This window comes from Oryctolagus cuniculus, chromosome X, assembly GCF_051225735.1.
Source record: "Oryctolagus cuniculus isolate XC-2025 breed Fujian yellow rabbit chromosome X, ASM5122573v1, whole genome shotgun sequence".
Classification (NCBI taxonomy): domain Eukaryota; kingdom Metazoa; phylum Chordata; class Mammalia; order Lagomorpha; family Leporidae; genus Oryctolagus; species Oryctolagus cuniculus.
In genome coordinates, this window is record NC_142888.1 from 8,335,201 (window position 1) to 8,352,136 (window position 16,936).

The 16,936-nt window shown below is 39.2% G+C and overlaps 1 long non-coding RNA gene across 9 annotated transcripts in view; it reads right to left on the minus strand.

Moving 5' to 3' along the window:
- LOC149119544 (uncharacterized) overlaps nucleotides 1-11,738 on the minus strand; it is a 170,148-nt gene extending 158,410 nt beyond the window's left edge. For 5 of the 9 annotated variants that reach the window (XR_016228100.1, XR_016228098.1, XR_016228094.1 and 2 more), the window contains exon 1: nucleotides 11,545-11,730. This is a non-coding gene — a long non-coding RNA (uncharacterized LOC149119544). Of the gene's footprint in view, nucleotides 1-11,544 lie in introns of all 9 variants that reach the window. The other 4 variants (XR_016228097.1, XR_016228099.1, XR_016228096.1 and 1 more) reach the window with 4 other exon arrangements.
- Between the last annotated feature and the right edge of the window lie 5,198 nt (nucleotides 11,739-16,936).

Consider the following 16,936-nt stretch of genomic DNA (forward strand, 5'->3'; position numbering starts at 1 on the left):
GGACTTCACCAAAATTCAAAATTTTTGTGCAAAAGAGTATTATCAAAAAAATTAAAAACCCACAAAATGATAAAATACTTACAAGTCATAAATCTAATGAGGATGTGTGATTAGGGTGGAAGAAGGCAAAAACTAATTCAACAAAAGACAAGTAACCCAATTTTAAAATGGGCAAATGATTTGGACAGCTATTTGTTCAAAGAATATATAAAAGATGCTTAACATCATGTTATTAGGCAAATGCAAATCGAAACCACAAGATACCATTTCATGCAGAACAATGTTAAATTAAGTAAAAGGAAAAAAAACATGAGTTGACATGGATATGACAAAACTGGAACTCCCTCAAGTTGTTGGTTGGAGTGTAAATTGTTGCAAACCACTATGGTAAACAATTTGCAAGTTACCATATGATATATTAATTCCAATCTTAATCATACATCTAAGATAATTGAAAACATATGTCCACACAATAACTTGTACATTAATGTTTACCTCAACTTTACTCATAATAGGAAACAGCTTGAAAAACATAAATGGTAACTGATGAAAAGATGAACAAGATGTAGTGTATCTGACATACAGTAGATGCTATTCAGCCATCATAAGGAATGAAGTATTAATGAACAGTATGACATGAATAAACCTTGAACACTTCATGTCAGTGAAAGAACCCAGACACAAAAGGTCACATATGGCATAGTTTGACTTATAGAAATTCCAGAACTGGCAAATCTATACTTTTAGAAAAAAAGTAAATGAGTGGTTGCTAGGGGATGAGAAGTAGATGGTAGAAAGTTATTTTATAGAGGTAAAAAGTTATTTTAGAGGTGATGAAAATATTCTGCAATTAAATAGCGATGGCTGGTAACATTGTGAATATCGACACACATACACATATACGTACACATACACAAAAACCTCAGCTGTAAAGTGACGAGGTATGGGCATTTGGAACGGTGCTTAAGATGCCACTCAGGATGCCAATATCCCATACTGAAATGCCTGGGTTCAAGTGATGGCTCTGCTCATCGCTCCAGCTTTCCGCTAATGGGCACCTTGGAGGGCAGTCAGTGATGGCTCAAGTAGTTGGGGTCCTGCCACACACATGAGAAACCCCACCTGAGCTGCCAGATACCAAATGTGGCCTGGCTCAGCCCTGGCTATCGCGGCATGGGGAGTTAACCAGCAGATGGGAGCTCACTGGCGCACATGTGTGCTTTTGTGCTTATATGTTCGTGTTCTCTCTCTCTCTCTCTCTCTCTCTCTCTCTCTCTGCCTTTTAAACCAAATCAAACTAAATTTAATGATGAGAATCAGAGTGAAAACCTATGGATCCTAGCATAATTACTTCAGATTTAATTTCTAAAAATAAAACTTGATACTTGCTACAATCAAAAGGTTACTCTCCCAAAGATGTGGCTGAGACACAATGGTTTTCACAAAATTGTTCTGAAATTCCCTTTAAGTTGATTTAACAGGACTGAGCTCCATCTCTGTAGGACAGTGTGCTGTATAGTCACTGCAGCTCTCCCAGCGACCACTTGGCAAAGCAATACCGGCCGAGAGCTCTTTGTGTCTGGGTACCACACCTGTAACACCAAAGTTTCTTGCCTTAGGAGAAACTAAGTGAGGTACCAACGGACAAGAGCAGGAGAAAGCCAAGAGAAAAAGAACAGGGTTTGCCAACACACTCATAAATGAACACAACTGCAAACACATTTACAGTTGTGGGCTTGGCCTGTGAGCACCAGGTCTTTTAACAATGGTCATTCTTCTGTCAAGTCATAAAAAGAAATGAAGGAACCATAAATGTATTATAAAATAAAAGGCCACACACTGTACAATTCCAAGTGTAAGATATTCTTGAATAGAGACTGTAAGAATATTAGCCATTTCCAGGGGTCAGGGAGTAAGGAGGGATGGATTAATGGACCACAAAAGGGTTCTGGAACAATGAAACTACTCTATGCTACTATAATACTGGGTACAGGTGTGTATACTTGTAAAGTTCTTTCAACTGATAGAACATATAATGCCAAAGTGTACCCTAATGTCAAGTACAAACCTTATTGGATAATGGTACATCAATACAGATCCACCTGGCCGATGCCATGGCTCACTTGGCTAATCCTACGCCTGTGGCGCCAGCACCCCGGGTTCTAGTCCTGGATCCTCCTCTTCCAGGCCAGCTCTCTGCTGTGGCCCGGGAAGGCAGTGGAGGATGGCCCAAGTGCTTGGGCGCCTGCACCCGCATGGGAGACCAGGAGAAGCACCTGGCTCCTGGCTTCAGATCAGCGCAGTGCGCTGGCTATAGCAGCCATTTGGGGGGTGAACCAACAGAAGGAAGACCTTTCTCTCTGTCTCTGTCTATAACTCACTCCCTCTCTGTCTCTCTCTCTCTCACTGTCTAACTCTGCCTGGCCAAAAAAAAAAAAAATATATCCATCAGTGGTAACAAATATGCCACTATAGTAGTGGATGTTGCTAATAAAGGAGGCAGGGCATGCATGGGGCAAGAGGTAGGTGGAAAACCTTTGTAGCTTCTTCTCAATATTGTTGTGGACTTCAAACTGTTCTTGCAAATAACTCCACTAGGAAAAATGGTGTGCATTCAGAGAGATGACTTCAAAGTCACAGCTATAATCAGATAATGAGATCATGCAACTCAAGTTCCTTCGGTTTATGTCAACAAGAAAGATGTTATCCCTGCAACTTGAATTGCCAAAGGGACCACATTTGGAGTATAAAAAAGTTCCTGAATTATCAGTATAAGAAAAGGGAAACGAATATTGGCTAAATCTAATATACCCAGTTAAAATTAAGGCTTGGAAAAGTGTTACATTTTTCCTTCCTATTTACATTTATAAGGACAAAAAAAAAAAAGTCCTCCAATTAATTTCTCTTCTGCCATGGTGTGTCTCTAGCTTTATTTTGTTGATAATTAGTACCCACCTATTGTGCTTCAGTTTTTCTCATAATTTATTCAGTTATTTGTGGAGTGCTTATTGTGTACTTAGCCCTGGGGATACGAATAACAAACAATACATATTCCCAAGAAAATGCCACTGAGCAACAAGAAAGCATGAAAAGAAGGTGTGCCTCATGGTAGTGAATGAATAGCTGGATTGTTTAGAACTTTTCACTTCTAGAGAAACTTCTAAATAAAGTTGTTTGTATCAACATTAGTTTTGAGATAGTCGTTCAAAATGTGTAGTCTGCAATCTTCAGTCTAATTATTTCCATTCCACTCAGGCCAACGTGGGGTTGCAGAGAGGAGTCTGTTATTGTTCTAAATGGATTTAATGTCCATTTACTAAAATTCCATGTAATTTTGCAATTTTTAAGTTGGGCGTTATATTTGCCACCCATTGTTGTGCTACTCAACACGATTTTAAGCAATGTAACCTCTAAGACCTTATGGTAAGAAAACTGCCACACACAATATCTTTTCCTCTGCTATTTAATAAGGTCACCGCCCTATTTTTTTCTTATATGCTTTCTCTCTCAGTACTAGTTGTGGAGTAGTATGAGATTTTCTGCTGCTTTGCTGCCCAAAAACCAGTAATGCACATTAACACCTTAAAGATACTAAAACGGAGAGTACAACATTATAATACAAGAATAACCTCCTATGGTAAAGCAGAGCTTATCTCAGGAATGCAGAAATGATAAAATATAAAGGATACACACTAATACAATTTTGTCAATAACGCAATAACTACAGAAGGGCATTTTGAAAGATTGAGCACTGAAAGGTATTTTCAAAAAGCAACTGAAAACATTTGTGCATACATGCGCACACAAACACGTATGTTATTCCTTATCATAAACTTGCCATCATTACAATCAATAGCATATTCTAGAGGAACTCCCATAAACTCAGGAACAAAAATAACCAGTATCTGCACTGTTTTCATATAGTAGCATTTAGGAAATTTTATTACCGCACTAAATCATATAAATCAAATAGGAGTAGTAAAAGAAAATACACAAAATTATTATTATGAGATGTTATTATACATCTGGAGATCTAAGGCATTAATCTAAAAGTACAAATGCTAGTCTTAATGAAAGTCTAACTATGAGAATAGTCCATGACAAATACTCAGAAGTAAATATTCCATACATCTGTAATAAAGAAAAAAAGTCCTAAAGAAATAATAGAAATATAATGCCATTAAGAGCAAAAATGAATCACAACAAAAAATCATAGAACTAGAACCTGCCCAAGTACAATAGCCAAATTTTAGTGATGCTTTGAGAAAGAAAACCTGAATAAACTGAATTTTGTGTGACATATTACAGGACAGAAAGACTGAATTTTTTGTGCTCTCCAAGTTATGTTTTAGATGACCTGGAATTCAATTCTTAATCCTAACTTTTTTTTTTTTTCAAGAGGTTGACGGTTGTATCCCACAGTTAAATCTCCAGCAGTTGATGAATAGACACACTATTGAATCTATCTATCGAAGGAAATGCTACTCACCAATAAAGTTAATGAACTATTGTTACAAAATATATCAGATATACTGTGTGTAATAAAGCAGACTCATCTCATCTAGAGTGGTTAGTGACTGACTCAGAATGAGAGGAGAGGAAAGGGCTTGGTGGGGAGCGAGAATGACAAGGAGGAGGCAATAAGAAAAGTAATATAAAAAAACTCAAATAGCTAATCTTTATGAATATACCCTTGAATATGCAGTTTCAAAAATTATGAAGAGCTCCAAAAATCTGAACATGGATAAATATAGAAGATCTTAACTCGCCATTTAAATCACAATTAAGTTTTATTGGAATTTTTTCAAAAGATTATTAACTTCTCCAGACAAGTATCATAGAATCCAGCAACTCCACTTCTTAGTATCTACTCAAAATACTTGGAAGTAGGAACTTGAATAGTTATTTTTACAGAAATGTTCATAGAGGCATTATTCACAATAGCCAAAATGGAGAAACAAGCTAAATTTCCATCGGTGGGATGGGTGGACAAACAAAATGTGGAATATGTTATACACGTACAGTGGAATTGCAATCAGTTTTTAAAAGGAGTGAAATTCTGTTAACTGCTAAAACATATAATACATGCCTAAAAACAGTATGCCAAGTTAAGTCAGCCAGACACAGGACAGCTATTGTATGCTTCAGTTTATATGATTACTTCCTAGACACATATGGTAGAATGGTGGTTTCAGGGAGCTGCTGGGTGGGTAGGTAGGGAATAGAGCTATTTTTTCAAGGGTACAAAGTTTCAGTTTGTGGTAATGCAGAAGTTCTACAGACAGACCAGAGAGATAGTTGTGGTGAAAGTTGTACAAGCATGTGAACATACTTAATACTACTGAACTGTCTACTTAATGATGGCCGAGATAGGGGCCCGCACTGTGACACAGCAGGTTAAGCTGCTGCCTGGGATGCTGGCATCAGCTGCTCCATTTCCAAGCCAGCTCCTTGCTAATGTGCCTGGGAAAGCAGCGGAAAATGAGTATCTGGGCTCCTGCCACCCATGTGGGAGACCTGGATGGAGTTCCTGGCTCCTGGCTTTGGCCTAGCCCCGGTCACTGTGGCCTTTTGGGGAGTGAACCAGTGGATGGAAAATCTCTTTCCCTGTCTCCTTTTTTTGTAACTCTTTCAAATAAATAATCTTTAAAAAAAAAAAAAATGACTGAGGGGTCGGCACTGTGGTGCAGTGGGTTAATGCTCTGGCCTGAAGTGCAGGCATTCCATATGGGCGCCGGTTCTAGTCCCAGCTGTTTCACTTCCTATCCAGCTCTCTGCTATGGCCTGAGAAAGCAGCAGAAGATGGCCCAAGTCCTTGGGTCCCTGCACCCGTGTGGGAGACCCAGAAGAAGTTCCTGGCTCCGGATCAGCACAGCTCTGGCCATTGCGGCCAATTGGGGAGTGAACCATTGGATGGAAGACCTCTCTCTCTCTCTCTCTCTGCCTCTCTTCTCTCTGTGTAACTTTGACTTTCAAATAAATAAATACATCTTTTAAAAAAAGATGACTGAGAAAATTTTGTTATACTTATTTTCTCATAGTACAAAGATAATTAACTGTATGAAAAGACATAAAAAGTATTGTGGCAGTATACACACACACACACACACACACCAGGAGGAGGGAAATAATATACTAGAGGAGGTTTTATATTAAATATGAAGTGGTATGTGGTAGGAAGTAAACAGAAATAAAAGTGTATAATATAAACTCTAAAACTGCTAAAATGAGATTTATAAACTAATAATCCCACAAAGGAGATGACATGGAATCAAAGATATTCAATTAACTCAAAATAAAGTGTAAAGAGGAAGAAGAGTGTCGCTCCCCCTCTTCGTGGAGGAACGACACAGGACTCTGCGCTGTTCTTTCGTCTGCTCGGCCCTCCCCGGGTTTGCTGCTGGTTCTTCCCGGGTTGGCTACTATCCCTTCCACCTCCGTGGAAGGGCAGTTCCCCCTGGCCACATTCCCCACTTCCGCAGGGGAGCGGCACACCGCCGGCCGGCTCTCTGGGGGGCTGCACAGGTTCCCTTAGATGTTCCTCTTAGATGTTCCTGGTGCATGCCGTCTCTCTCCTCCTTTATAGCCCTCCTCTGCCAATCCCAACTCGGCTGCCCACACGCCGAGTACGCTGCTCTCCTCCAATCAGTAGCAAGTCCTACAGTTTATTGGTTGAACTGGAGGCAGCTGTGCGGAAGCTGTTTACTTCTCTCCCAGCGCCATATTGTGGGAGAGCAGATGCATAGAATAAGTCTTAATTCCAGTAACTCAGTCCAGTCCGGGCTGCTCCCCACAGAAGAGTAAAAAACTGATGGGACAAATATGAAATAAACAGCAAGAATATAGGTTTAAATGTAATCATGTCGATAATTATATTAAATATAAATATTATAATTGTCCCAATGAGATAGACTTTTAGAGTGGATAAAAATAGAAGATCCTGCACAAAACAAATTATAAACACAAATACAAAAAATGGTTAACAGTTAAAGAACAGAAATGTATACCATGCTAACACTATATGAATGAAACTTGAATAACTATATTAATACCGAAGATTTCTGAGTAAAGACTACTATCAGGAAAACATAATTATCATAAAGATAAGGTCAATTCCTCAGAAAAGAATTGTTCTAAACCTTTAAACACTGATGGCAAATAAGCACATGGAAATATCATTAGTTTTCAGGGAAATGTAAATTAAAGCCACAAGGAGCTACCATTACCTACCCACTAGAATGACAAAAATTAAAAAGACTAAAGAGACCACATGTTAGTGAGCATGTGAAAAAGCTGGATCTCTCCTGTACTCCCAACAGGAATCCAAAATGAGACAACCATTTTAGAAAGTTTCTTAAAAGTTCAATATCCACTGACAACATGATTCAGTCATTCTCTTATGAGATATTTACCTAAAAAAAAAAAAAATGAAAGCACACATCCTCAAAAACAACTTAATTTGTTGTAGGCAAAAACTGTAATGAGCCAAATGCCATCAGCAGACGAATGGATACAGTACTGAGTGTATCTGCCCAAGGCAATGCTACTCACCAATGAAATGAACTACTGATACAAAACACATGGAAGATAAATCAACATAATTACGTTGAGTGTAGTAAGCCAGACCAAAAGGGAACATTTTATCTGAATCCGTCTATACTGAATTCTAAAGAATACAATGTCATCCATAGTACCTAGTGAGTGCCTGAGAGGGAAAGCAAGGGGCTTGGGAGGAAGGAGGACAAGGGGCGAACGAGGCACAGGAGGGCACAAAGAAACTTGCCAAGAGTGATGAATATATTCATTATTTTGATTGTGGTGGTAGTACATTTTAAGTATATGTGATTTATTATGTGTCAACTATACATCAACAATCCTTTCAAAATGTAAAGAACCTGCTCTATATTATATAAAGTTATTTTATCTTTTTAATATAGCAAAAGGATACATAACAAGTAGACTCAATATAATTCATTAGCAAGTGGACAGGAAGAATTTATAACATACTAAACATGAAGAATTTTACATAAACTTTTAATATAAAGGAACAAAATTCAACAAATTAAGTACAAAGAAACTGAATTATATTGATTATTTTTCAAAAACTTTACAGAGGATCTTTTTAAGCATAGGAGAGACTGAAAGTCACAAAGGAACACATGGATTAATGATTTTATATATATATATAAAAGAAAATAAAAATCAAGAAATGTCTGAAGACAGACATCACTAATCTACATAGGATCCACACATATGGACCTATTCTAACATCAATAAACACAGAGATGATATGAATATGTGATTCACAAAAGAGGAAATTCAACAAGTAAATTTATGCTCAATACAAAGTGGTGACACTGATCAGCTACTTTATTAGAGATGCATTAAAAATAAAGGCATTGAATGCTCTTAAGTGGAAATTGAATCTGATCTTTTATGTAGCTGCTGCTTTGAGTGTTAGTAAAAACTTTACAGAAAGCAATAGCTTCTGTTTTTAAGAACTATAAAACTATTCACAACCTTTTGCAGAGTAATTTTCCTTCTAGGACGTTAGCCTAAGGAAATAATCCAAATTCTAAAACATCCTTATGTATTAAGATTTTTTCAAATAACAATGAAAATTGAAATCAGCTCAGACAGCTAAAACAAGAGAGAGGCTAGTTAAATTAGTATGTAACTTTTGGGAGTAGACTTGTGGAATAGCCTGTAAAGCCACCGCCTGTGAGACCAGCATCCCTCGTGGGTGCTGGTTGATGTCCTGGCTGCTGCACCTCCAATCCAGCTCCCTGCTAACAGCCTGGGAAAGCAGCAGAAAGTGGCCCCATCTTCCATGTGGGAGACCTACACGAAGCTCTTGGATCCTGGCTTTGGCATGGCACAGTCCTGGCCATTGAGGCCACTTGGGGAGTGAACAAGGGGGTGGAAGATCTCTTTCTCTCAGTCTCTCCCTCTCTGTAACTCTTTCAAATAACTAAATAAATCTTTCAAAATTAGAATCTAACTTTTCAATGATATATTTTATGGCTATTAAATAAAAGATACTATATACCCATATGGAAAAACACAATAAAATGCTGGACTTAAAAGTAACATTAAATTTTATGAACTCTCGTTAAAACAATGTAAATATTTTATTTACCAGATCTGAAATATAAATGAATATGGTAGGTGATTAATTTTCCTATTTAATAGCTTTAATGTTGTCACAGTAGCTTTATATGTACTAATTGAGAACAATCACAACAAACTAGCTTACTCTAAGTGAAACACAAACGCCCAGCATCTGTGAAAGACACTTACGGGTAAGCAGCAGTATAAGGGCAACAGCATTCAGTGAGCAAGGTGAGCATTTGTGGGTTAATTTAAGAACTAATTTTCTTCCTGAGTATACTGATCTCCAAAGGCCTTTCTAAATCTCCATCAATACTAATTAAGGTAAGCTGGGTTTTGACTGATTTTCTCTGTTTTGTCGACTACAAAATGCTAAACTAATCAGTTTATACAAACTGATCCAACTGATCAATTCAATGAAAAAACTCGAAGTGCTAATTGTGCATTATATTGCTTTGGTGTAGGCAAATGGATGTGGGTTCTTCAAGGAGTCTGTCACATGTTGATTACATATGTAGTGAGGTATGGGCACTGGTGAGCATCTGGCTATTTGTAAATGGTTAAAAATGAAAACCGAGTCCTCAGAGCCACTCTCCAGTGAAAGTCATGCTGCTTACAAAAAATCTTACCCAATACGCAGGAAGGCTCAACAGAAAACCCAAGATCTTCACTTTCGTATACTTGTCAAAAGAAAACAATCGTGTAAATCTAGACTGTGGCACATTTTACAAGACACTGTCTGGACTCTTAAAAAAAAAAACTCAGTGTCATAAAAGACTAAGAATAAGGTATCCTAAAGAGAAACAACTAATAAACACGCTGCACAGGGCAGCGGGTAAAGCCGCCGCCTGCAGTGTCGGTGTCCCACATGGATGCCGGTTTGAGACCCGGCTGCTCCACTTTCATTCTAGCTCTCTGCTATGGCAGTGGAAGATGGCCCCAGTCCTTGGGCCCCTGCACCTGGGTGGGAGAACCAGAAGAAGCTCCTGGCTTCTGATAGGTCCTGCTCCAGCCATTGCAGCCATTTAGAGAGTGAATCAGCAGACAGAAGACTTCTCTCTCGCTCCTGCTCTCTCTGCAACTCTGCCTTTCAACTAAATGAATAAATCTTTAAAAAAAAAAAAACTCCTGTGTTTGTGCTTGTTGGAAGACCTTTATGACAACTCACAATCTGAATGAGGCTAAGTTTACAGGTAGGGTAAGAGGGGGTCATCAGCAAATATATAAACACGGAACAGGGGAAAATGAAGCAGGGGCTGGAGTGAGTCAGCAGCCAGACTCACTTTTACCCAAACGAAATCAAGCAGTCTAACCAGAAGGGGGAAAGCTATAGCAAAAGGCTGCCATCCATTCAAGACATGTGCAGAAATGGTGGATCAGAGGTGAACCTGACAGAATAAAGCGACTCATTCTCTTCGTTCAAAGTCCCTATCTGAAGATGTTGTGTGTTCAAAGCAGATACACGAACACAGATTCAACTACAAGAAGTTTGTTTAGGATTGTGACCTCAGGAGACACAAGCAGAAGTGAACCAAGGAAGTATCCAGCCAAAAATGTTGTTATTACTATGGGCAACTGGAGCTTAATCTCACTGGGGTCCACAGGGTGCAAGGGTAGAACACCACCTCCAAGTTAGTTGATTTGAGGGCCAAGGGCACCGAGGCATTTATACATCAAGTTGATTTTTTTCATTGCTTTTTATAGAAACCTTTTATTTAATAAGCACAAATTTCCTAAGTACAACTTTAGGAATATAGTGATTCTTCTCGCCCTAACTGCTCTCCAACCCCGACTCCAACCACACCTCCTCCTCCCTCTCCTATCCCCAGTCCCATTCTCCATTAAGATTCATTTTCAATAACCTTTATACACAGAAGACCAACTCTATACTAAGATTTCAACAATTGGCAAACACACAAATATAAACAACTGTTCAAGAACAAGTTTTACAGTTAACTCTCATAATGCAACTCATTGAGGACAGAGGTCCTGCATGGGGAATAAGTGCACAGTGACTCCTGTTATTAATTTAAAAATTAACACTCTTATGTATGATATCTGTGATCACCCAAGGCTCTTGACATGAGCTGCCAAGGCTATGGAAGCCTTTTGAGTCCACAAACTCCGTCAGTATTTAGACAAGGCAATAGTCAAAGTGGAAGTTCTCTCCTCCCTTCAGAGAAAAGTACCTCCTCCTTTGATGGCCACTTCTTTCCACTGGGGTCTCACCCACAGAGGTCCTTCATGTAGGACACTGTTTAGCACAGTGTCTTGACTTTCCATGCCTAAAATGTTTCGTGGGCTTTTCAGTCAGATCAGAATGCCTTAATATCTGATTCTGAGGTCAGAGAGCTATTTCGAGCGACTGTCATTCTATGAGTCAGCTGATACACAACTTCTGTAAAGCAAACGCTATTCTGGGGAGGAACTTACCTCCTGGCATTTCTGGCCCAGATGTGTACGTGGAAGTAGAAGAGTTGAGCAGCTCCAGGCTAGAGAAAGCCCAAGGGGAAAGAGGGGAGGACACTGGCAGTTGGCAGGGCCCTGAAATGGCAAGGTCTAAGGAGAAATGGGTGGGGAAGCTGGGAAATCTGTTAGCTTGATAAATAAAAGCTGTATTTCGCTCTACATAATAGGGTGTCTGAAGCCAGCTGAGAGAAAATCCAGGTTTTCTGCATTCTTTCACCTTGTTTCAGCTACCTAAACCATTCCTCTCCTCTTTGGCAGAGAAAGAGGAGGTAGAGTCAAAAATTCCTTCTCCAATATGAGTTTTACAATTCCCAGAATGTGAGCACAATATCCTTAGCTGTTCCCAGAAGTAAACACTGAGAGACTGTACCCAAAGACTGCAGTGCTATTTGTCTTCATTACCAGTGGGGGGACACTGTGAGTGGAATTAATTGGAGGTTGAACTTATAAGGTACTCAGAGAGCCACCTCCCTCCAGTGAGAGGAGGGAGAGTCTTCTGTTCTGCTCAGAGCTCACGCTGTTCTCCCTCCTCCGCGGTGACTCAGGAGAATGGATCTTTTCAAAGGCATTAAAGGGGCTTGTGGAAAGAAAAATGGTTTTAAAAGCATGATGAAATTAAAAACAAAACAAAGCAAAACTCCTGGCATCTGGGCCCTGAAACATCATCCAAGTCCTATGAGAAATGCATCAACCTCAGCCTCTCACTTGGGAATGCTTGTGGTTCTGGCCCTCTTCCCTCCTGGAAACTACAGAGAATCCTCCCCAGGCGCAGGTCATTGAGTCATTGATTTTACCCTGACCACAAAACGTTGTGAGAAAGAGCCAGATTTCTACGAGAAGCCACAAAGACTTGAATTTTAGAAGGTGATTTTTTTCCCCTGTGAACTATGACTTATTATTATTCCTCAAACTGATCTTTTTCTGGACAAGTATGTAAAGCCTAGAAAACATTTTCAGGTTGTAAATATAGGGGGCTAGTTCTTGTAAAACAGAATATGATCAGCCTCTTAGTATAGTCTGGGTGCCAAAGTTTTCATTAGGTTAACAGAGAAAGAAGTAATTTGAAAATCTGAAATTTGGGTTTTGCATTTAAGAAATTTATTTGAGAAAGGGAGAGGGAGAAAGGAAGAGAATGCTACCATCCATCGCTTTACTCCCCAAATGCCCCACAATAGCCAGGGTTGGTCCAGGCCCAAACCAGGAGCCAGGAACCCAATCTAGGTTTCCCACATGTGTGGAGGGACCTAACCACTTGAGCCACCACCAGCTGCCTCTCATTGTCTTCATTGGCAGGAAGCTGGAGTCAAGAGCTGGGGCTGAGTATAGGATCTAAGGCACTCTGATGTTGGATGCAGGCATCCAAACCAGTGGCAAAACACTTGCCCAAACACTCCTGAAAGAAACTTTTGTCTTCAAGAATATTACCCAATGGAAATGAAATCAACATGAGTTGCCCTGTACCCTTATGTTTATAGTGGCTCAATTCACAATAGCTAGTATGTGGAATCAACCTAGATGTCCATCAACTGACTGCATGAAAAAAAATATGGTACATTTGCACAACGGAGTACTACTCAGCCATAAAAACAATGAAATCTTGACTTTTGAAACAAAATGGATGAAACTGGATATCATGCATAGTGAAATAATCCAGACCCCAAAAGACAATTATCATGTTTTCTCTGATTTCTTACAGCTAATATATACAGCATAAAATAATTTAATGTATATGAGTGAAACTGACATCTTGGGATCTGATTAGTTTTAAAGATATTTATTTATTTGAAAGGCAGAGTTACAGAGAGGCAGAGGCAGAGAGAGAGAGAGGTCTTCCATGCACTGGTTCACTCCCCAAATGGCCGCAATGCCTGGAGCTGGGCCGATCCAAAGCCAGGAGCCGGGAGTTTCTTTCAGGTCTCCCATTGGGTGCAGGGGCCCAAGGACCTGGGCCATCTTCGACTGCTCTCTCAGGCCATAGCAGAGAGCTGCATCAGAAGTGGAGCGGCAGGGATAGAATCGGCACCCATATGGGATGCTGGCACTGCAGACTGGGGCTTTAACCCACTATGCCACAGCATCAGCCCCTAAATGGTTATCTTTTTCACGTATTTCTTCTTTACCAAGCAGTTTTTTGGTGGATATAAGCCTATCAATGGTTTTTATAAAATTACATAAACAGAGTTGTACACAGTTGAGTGTTACTTACTACTTGAACAAAGAAATAGAATTTAATTTATTGGATCCTTAATTAAGACTAATATTAAAACTCAGCAAGTTGAATATAGTACACCAATAAGGTTGTAAAACTGCCAGTCTTAATTCTTTTTACTTTGAATTGTTTTTCTTTCAGTATGTTAGCTATATAATGTTAACAGCCTCATCATTTATATTCACGGAACCTGATGCCTCCAATGTAGCCAGATGCTAGCAGAGAAGTATAGAACTGAATACACTGAATTAAGACAACTGTCCATAATGAGGCTAGTTACATTACAGATAAAATGTCACCCCATCTGACATAGCCTTAGCATATACAGAAAAATTCATTATATTAGCCCCACAAAAAAAAGGCAAAAGGGCACATTTCTCTATGTTGATGCAAATCTTGGATTAAAAAAAAAACTGAGACTCTAAGAGTCAGGAGTGGACAGGATCCCACTTTCTAAATGTCTATACTTCAGAGACAGGATTGATAGTCTTATTAGTGTGTCCTTTGTGTATTTAAAACATCCCAAGTCTCTGGTGCTAAAAGATTTATACAGCATTTTATATTTATAACCCATTTCTATTCATTACTCTTCAGGGTGGCTGCAAGAAGGTTGTTATGAGACTGGCCTCAAGTTCCAGAGGACAACAGGCATTGGAAAATTATGTGATGGGATGGAAACTGGCAAGTGATGGTGGCAGGATTATACCTGAGTTTTTATTGTCAATTAGACAGTATGACCATAAGTGAAAGAAACATGGGAAATTCAAAGGATCTTTCTTAGATAAATCCCCCTTAAACCCTGGTAGCTAGGACTTAACCAACTACTGTAAGATCTTTGGAAGTCTACACTTGCCTTTAGAGGTTTCCTTGGGGCTCTGCATCTTGGGTTGAAGCCACAAAATTGGCGGAGTAGGTAGAAGGAGTTAGTTGTGGTTTAGGAGCCCTGAACCTTCTCTCTGTGTAATTATTCTCTGACATTATTTATTTAGAATGGAAGACAAGGTTAAGAGTTATCTATCAGAAAACAAAATGTAACTTTGATTGCCACCCACTCTCAAGTCAGAGGTAACAAATGGATGCACCATTCTGCTTATTATCCTATAATGTACTTTGTGGTCCTTGCACAAAACAGGCAAGTTAACCATCATTCTTTCTTTGTGAAGGAATGGCTCCTGCCCTCATTTCATATGTGCTTGCACGGATAACAAAGCATGCAATTGCCTTGACATTGTTTCTCTGTGTTTTTCTGAGGATACTGTTATGTAACTTTTTATAATTTAATTGTGGTAAAATACACACAACATGAAATTTGCTATTATAACCATTTTAAGTTTGTAGTCCAGTGCATTCAAATTGTTTCACAATGTCCAGAACTCTTTTTCATCTTGCAAAACTGAAACTCTGTGCCCATTAAACAACAACTCCCTACTTCCCCTCCCTTTACCCCACCCTCACCCACCATTCAGTTTTCTTCCTTTATGAAAATGTCTACTCTGGGCACCTCAAAAGAATGAAATCATAATATTCAGCACTCTGTGACTGACTTATTTCACTGGGCATAAAGTCCTCGAGGTTCATCATGTAAAATTTGACAGAGTTGCCTTCCTGTTTAAGACTGAGTATTATTCCATCCTATGGATATGCCCTATTTCCTTTATCCACCAATGGACATGTGGAGTGTTTCCACACGGTGACTATTCAGAATCACACTACTATGAATGTGGAGGTGCAAATCATCTTCTAGAGGCCCTTATTTTAATTACTTTGAGTACATATTCAAAATGGCTGGCTCATCTGACAGTTCTATGTTTACCATTTTGAGGAGCCACCATGCTGTTTTCCTTGGCAGCACCATTTGGCATTGCCGTCATCAGTGCATTAGGGTCCCAATTTCTCCACATTGTCACCAGTATTTTTTATTTGCTATAGCTATCCTAATTGGTCAGCTGTGCAATCCCTGTGACGACCATTGTCACTTCACTAATGATCACTAATGTTGAAGTTTTGCATGTTCTTGTTGGCCATTTGTACATCTTCTTTAGACAAATGGATTGCTTGTGTTGTTTTTGTTGTTGAGTTCTGTGAAGTTTCGTGGTATAAGGATCTCATGTAAAAGAGTTTGGGAAAGTCTGAATGTTGTTGTATTTCCTTGAAGATTCACAGTGTACCTATATTATATTAAAAACTCTGAGAATCACTGCAGTAAGGAAAATTACTAGTTTTGTGTAAAGCAGTATTTTCCATACATAGTTTCTGTGAAACCGTTCTGCACTGAACATTTAATCCCACCTTGGGGCAGTTTGTGAAAAGCTCTTCTAAGATTTTTAGAAATGACAGCTCATGGAGAAACATTTCCACATGAGAAGGAAGGACTGTTGCAGCAGGCTTCATCATGCTGTGTCTCCCACCCAAACTTTGCTTTTTAATTGCTTTGCAGATAGTTATTGAGTGCTGACTCAGTGCTAGGGATATGGAAAAAAAATAAGTTATAGCCACTTTTTTCAAGAATCTCGATGGAATGGTATAAATAATTATAGTAGCTTTTGGGAAAGATGCTGTGGAAATGCCAAGACATATCTTAGGCTATATTGGTCACAAGTAACAGAAACCAAATCAAATGAGCTTTAGCAAAATAGAGGGTTTGCGTTACAAGGACACAGAGGTTTCTCCTGAAACTCAAGGGCTGGAACACAGCCAGTTTAGGAAAGACCTAGAAAGCAGCTAGGACTCTCTGTTTGTCCTTTCTTCTCTCTGAGGGTCTGCCTGAATCTGCCATACACAGTATTATTTTGATATGGTTGTGGCAATGCTCTTTAAATATTACATCTGTATGCTCTTGCACAGAATATTTTCTTCTTTTTCAGCTCTAATTTTAAATTCCCAGGAAAGAAAGCCACTGACTCTACATATGTCAAATAGTTCAGGCAGTGTGACCATGGGGATGAAGTCACATACAGAAAAATGGCCACAGTGAACCCATCATCCACTCTGACTTCATCTGTCTGTGGGTAAAACCAAAAGGAATTAAGATAGAAATTTACTACTGATTAAAGCATTCCTGACACGCATTTAAAACCTTGCCTGCATACCTGCAATAAACAACTACAACATGGGTGGGAAAAGCACAACTCATCACATTAATAAAAG